The sequence below is a fragment of the Mytilus californianus genome, unplaced genomic scaffold (assembly GCF_021869535.1).
Source record: "Mytilus californianus isolate M0D057914Y unplaced genomic scaffold, xbMytCali1.0.p SCAF_3, whole genome shotgun sequence".
In the NCBI taxonomy this organism is placed as follows: Eukaryota; Metazoa; Mollusca; class Bivalvia; order Mytilida; family Mytilidae; genus Mytilus; species Mytilus californianus.
The window spans coordinates 52,051,334-52,057,104 of record NW_026262679.1 but is presented as its reverse complement, the minus strand read 5'-3'; the positions used below and the strand labels follow the sequence as shown (position 1 = coordinate 52,057,104).

General features: G+C 32.2%; 1 pseudogene; it reads right to left on the bottom strand.

The window, feature by feature from the left end:
* Nucleotides 1–1,916: 1,916 nt before the first annotated feature.
* Nucleotides 1,917–3,890, bottom strand: LOC127734852 (uncharacterized; annotated as a pseudogene).
* Nucleotides 3,891–5,771: the final 1,881 nt, after the last annotated feature.

Sequence of the window (5,771 nt, the reverse complement as noted above, 5' to 3'; positions counted from 1 at the left end):
GTCAGGGCCTTTTTAAGCTGATCATTCAGTAGTGTTTTCCTCATTGTTGAAGCACGTAAGTTTGTCTGTAATTGCTTACATACACTTCATATTAACTTTGGTGGATAGTTGTCTCATTTGCAATCATACCACATCTCCTTATTTTTTTTTATTAACTACAACTATGATTTTAATACATACCATATGTAGCTGGTGAAGGTCTGGATTTAATTACAGCTTCTTTGCCTTTCTTTGCTTTGAGATAAACCATGCTGAAGCATTGCACACCATCTTTTGTAAAAGCTCTATCTCTGTTGCAGTTCTCGTTGTAGTGTAATGCTGCAACACACAACCTGAAATTGATTTACAACATTTATTAGAGATGTTCAAAATAAGAATAAGTTTTGTAAGGTTAAAAATTAATAAAAAATAAATAACAAACAACAAATAAAATCAAATATTTACCGTGCAAGCATAGATGAATAGAAGAAGTGCGTGCTCTTTGGTGCAAAGTTGTTCACCATTGAATGGAAAACCTCCAAGACATAGGTCTGGTATACTGGGGATAGCTTTGGCACATCTGTAAGAAGGAACTTGCTCTCAATGACAGCTTTCATTCTCTTATATGGCACAGAACCTAAAATAATAATTTTAGACAACCTTTAAAAAAATGTATATATAGCTCAAAAATAATTGCAGAATTATGTTTAATAAAATCTCAATGGAACAAGAAAGACAAATCTTGTTAAAAATGATAAGGGAAATAACTCTGTTACTAGTCTCCTTATAACAAAGGCAACTGTGTTCTACTAACTTTATAAATTTTGCTGACGGAAATAAAGGTATATAATTTCACTCTGTTTTAGTGTTTCCGATATCTTTCATTAAATGTTTCAAGTGTTGATTTTGTAAAAATATTTAGTCCAAAAACTGACATGAAGTTTGTGCTTGTCTACTTAACATTCATTGTGTACATGTCTTTCTTTTTAAACAAATAATATATACCAGGTACATTTAATAAATACCTTCTTCAAGCCATTGACGGTCTTGCGATAATTCCCCATGGTCACACTTCGGGTAGATGCTGGAGTGCCCTTCATGTTTGTTGCACATGTGGTTCATGATGGATAACCACTTAGCTGCTTTCAAATCACCATCCATTCCACAAGAAGAGGAAATCCAGTAAATGTGGTTTACAATGGATTTAATCCATGGACGGATGTCTTTGCTAAACACTCTTTTTTGCTACTGCTTCTAACTTCTTTGATACTCCTGTAATTTGAAATAAGAAAGAAAAAATCAAACTTATGTCCAAAATGACAACATAAACATTAACAATTAACAATAAACGGCTCGCACAATAATAAATGAATTATTTGTTTGTGACAAAACAAGGCTTTGTATTCATCAGATATGCTTTTGATAACTATGGACCTTCTGTTGAAACTGACTATACAGGTATGGGCTTTGCTTATTGTTGAAGGCCATACTGTGACCTAAAGTTGTTAATTTTGTGTCATTTAGTCTCTTGTGGAGAGTTGTATCATTGGCAATCATACCACATCTTTTTTATAATTATGCATGCTACAGTGAAAATATATAATAATAGAACATAGCATAACTTTTCATATACATTAATAACATAAGTCAATAAAATTGAGAATGGAAATGGGGAATATGTCAAAGAGACAACAACCCGACCAAAGAGCAGACAACAGCCGAAGGCCAATAATACCAAATTTAAAGGTCATAATCTTTTTATGAATGCAGAAATTGGGATTGTTTAATAATATGGGTCAATCTGTCATCATTGTTTTTCTGTGCTATTGGTATATTATATCTTGCATTAGCTTTATTTGTCTATTTTATTTGAAAATTTAACACAAGGTTCTGATGGATAAAACCTCAGTTTGGAATGATTTTTACATATATACATTTTAATTACCTTTAGCTACATGCCATACATCAAAAAGATGTTTTTTTGTCGCCCTGGCTGATCCTCATGTACTTTTTGATTGATGAGTGTCTGCCTGTCACAACTTCTTCAATATTTACGTAGTCTTTTAGAAATCCCAGAGCACGCTTCAGGCCCTCTAGTTCCATGTGAGTTGAACCTTTTACCTCGTTGCTCTACAAAACAAAATAAAATATATGGCATCTCAAATAGACATAACGTTTTAATTATATATATATATATATATATATATATATAAGAGCATCTAGAAATTTATAGAATCAAAATACGAATCTAAATTTATTCGATTTAGTTTTTTTCTTCTAGTGTATACTTCATAGTATCTTTTCCCTCATTGTTGAATAAGCAGTATGGGTATTGCTCATTGTTGAAGACTGTACAGTGACTTATAGCAGTTTACTCCATGTCATTTGTTCTCTGGTTTAGAGTCGTCTCATTGGCAATTATTCCACATCTTCTTATTTTTACAAGATTTATGTTAATTTTTATACTGTATACATTTTAATGATCAAAGCAAATTTTTTAAACCTTACCTGTATCAATTGGAAGTCAAGGATTTTCTTTGTCTGTAGATCCATTAGGGTGTATGGTCCATATTTAGCAGAATAACCTGGGGAATCACACCTTGCATCACCTCCTAGTATTACGTCAGTCCCTCTCAATTGGTCTAGCAAACTGGATTGTTCGGCATCCCAGGCCATGGTGTCTGCTGGTGAAACATATAAATACTGCAGTCTGTTATAAGTCCTCATAGAAAACATCTGGACATTGAGGTGGTCAAACATCCTGAGAACCGATGTGGCGTTGCACCCACTTAACATAATGGCTGTGGCTGTCATTAGGTTGCGCCATGGTAGGCTGTTGTGGCTAGATTGGCTTTTCCAGATGGACAAATGTTCATTTACACACACAGAGTTTGTCACAATTAGGGTTCCTCTGGATACTTGTATCACCGGAACAGCTTCACTACTGCAATATCTGCACACAGACAATAATTCTGCTAGGGCTGACTCGCTTACAAGGAACTTCTTCTGTTCTTCAGGGGTTGCTTTTGCATTAAGACGGTAGTTCATGTGGTCATCTTTTTCATCGCTGTTATCATCAGAACTGAAAAAGAATGTAGTATTACATTGCATGTGATATTAATATGAATTCCATCAAATATTTACAGACTGGATGGTCCTCAGGCCATATTTTTAGATGAAAATTATATACATTTTTTTGTAAACTTACTGTTTCAATATGCTATGAAATGGCAAATGCACATACATGTTCCTTATACATGTTGAATTTCAACCTACATGCAAAATATCCTTTTTGTTTGGTGCTTATAGCATGTATAGCAGGAATTGATACTTGACATATGTTAATCCAGAAAAAACATATCTAATAAACAGAAGTAATGAAACACTTTTAAACATTTTAATAATAAAATAAAATAATAAGCCTCACAAAAGTCTTTGAAAGAAAACAATTTAAAAATTTAATATACCAAATTTACTGTTTTTTGTCCTCAGTATTGCAACTTTTTTTCTGCTACTTTTTATTCATATTGTGTTTTTCCTGGTTTATTTTTTAAAAACATAGGTACATCTTTACTTAAGAATATCAATTTAAAAATTGCGAATGGAACCGGGGAATGTTTCAAAGAGACAGCAACCTAATTGAAGAGCCTGTTCCTAAAACAGGTTTGATCAATTAATATATATATGCTATTTCCAGCTGATCATGATATTGTGTTATACCCCCATAACTACAAAAATGTTTTTTTGTGGTACATTAATTACAACTTTACATACCTCTGGTCATCATCTGAGGGTTGGTAGTCCTCATCACTATCTGCATGGCTGGAAACCTCATCGTCGTCAGAGTTTTGGGCTGAATTAATGTTAGTTGTTGTAGTTACAATACTGGTCCATGTACATTTTGTAATGTCATCATCAGTCTGATTAGCAATTGTACTGTATGTTGCTGAAAGTTGTGTAATTTTAAGATCTGTTTGATGTTTCCTGGTACGTTGTTGTGGACGGAGGTAGGATTGGCTTTTCTTGTGTTTTACTGACTTTGGAGATGGTGGTTGAGTTGTCTGTGTAACCATGCTAACTTTGTATGTATTGGAGGTTGGCAGTTCGGGTTCTGGTTCTGTGGTACTGTCTGGTACTTGTAGTTCTACACATTTTGTGTCTCGTTCATAGTTGTCATATGCAAGCTGTATGATCTGCAAAGAATAAATGTTCGCTGTTAATTAGTTTTTCACAACTTTACTGTGACAATTAAAACATATAGATACAAGTGAAGGTCTTGGATCCCACAATGGTTAATAATGGTCAATTGCATTTCTGAACAATTATAATGGAATTAAAAACATGGAGAAATATACCTAACTTCTTAAATCCATTTTATTTGAGCTTTGATGGATATTTGTCTGATAAGCAATCAAATTCACAATTAATAAATTGGTTCTTAGATATTAATTTAATAATATAAATTAGTTATTTAAGGAATGACTGTAATATTTTTTCTGTCTATGAAGAAATAACATCAAAAATGTGGTGCACACTGAATAACCCGCGTAGCGGGTTATTTTAAAGTGTGCACCACATTTTTTATGTTATTTCGAATAGACAGAAAAAATATTACAGTCATTTCTTATAATTTAATTCTAAATTCCATTTTAAACCGTAGTAAACCATGAAAAAACGTTGATGACGTCACGGTCACATGATAAAATTATGTCTCTGAGCTGATAAACAAAGCAACGTCAGCCAATCAGAAGACGCGTTACATCCAAAATTAAATTATTGCTAAATGTAGAGTTCAAGTTCGATAGTTTATTATAGTCTCACCACATACATACAAGTATAAACACAATATGAAATTTGATACACAATATAAAATTTAGAATGCATATATAGAGATCTGTGTAGAAATATATAATTACTATATCAATTATTTCACCAGAATTCAAGATATATTTCATAAAAATGTTTAACAGGTAATTGAGTTAAATTAAATAAAACAAAAAGACAGGTAATAAATTACCTATCACCTAGCCAAGTATGTTGGGTGTGAAATTTGAATTACTGAAACAGCCCCCAATAAATATATTCATATGTCTTTGTCTTCTCCATAATCATCATTGAAAATGTTCTATGAGTACTGATTTATTTTTTTTTTTTTTGGGGGGGGGATATTTTTATCCCTGTGTTATAATGTGTATATCCTCAGTCATTTATCTACTACTCCCAGGTATGTATCAATTGGATTTATTTGCATTATTTAAGTTAAAACTATATTATTCAGCTTCATGTCTTATGCGATATAAAGACTTGCATACATACACTAGCCAAAATATTTGTTTCTCATTCAAGTCACCTTTTGCATGTTTCACCACAATAACTTGCATCAATGGTCTATCATTTTGATTGTATGACTTGGCATCTCTTCACAATTTCTTTTATAAAGAAATAAAATGATTTTCCATAAATAAAAAAAATAATAAGGGTAAATAATAAAAACTTCTTGCAATACACCTTTTATACCTGCTTAATTTTCATTAGAAAACACAGAAAGAAATCTATGTACCAACTACAGGTTATGTATTAGTTATGAGGACTGACAGGTGTTTAAGTTTTTAATTTGCCAGGCTTTATTCTTAATTTTTTACTTTAAAACCATTTCTTCTCTATTCTTTATCTATTTTGCCCATTATACTCCATTCTTCACAAAGTAATTTTCAGCAACCCATTATTTTCTATCCTCCCCTTTTTTATTCTGCACTGTCAGTCCTTTTTCTCTATTCTGTAAACCCCATATC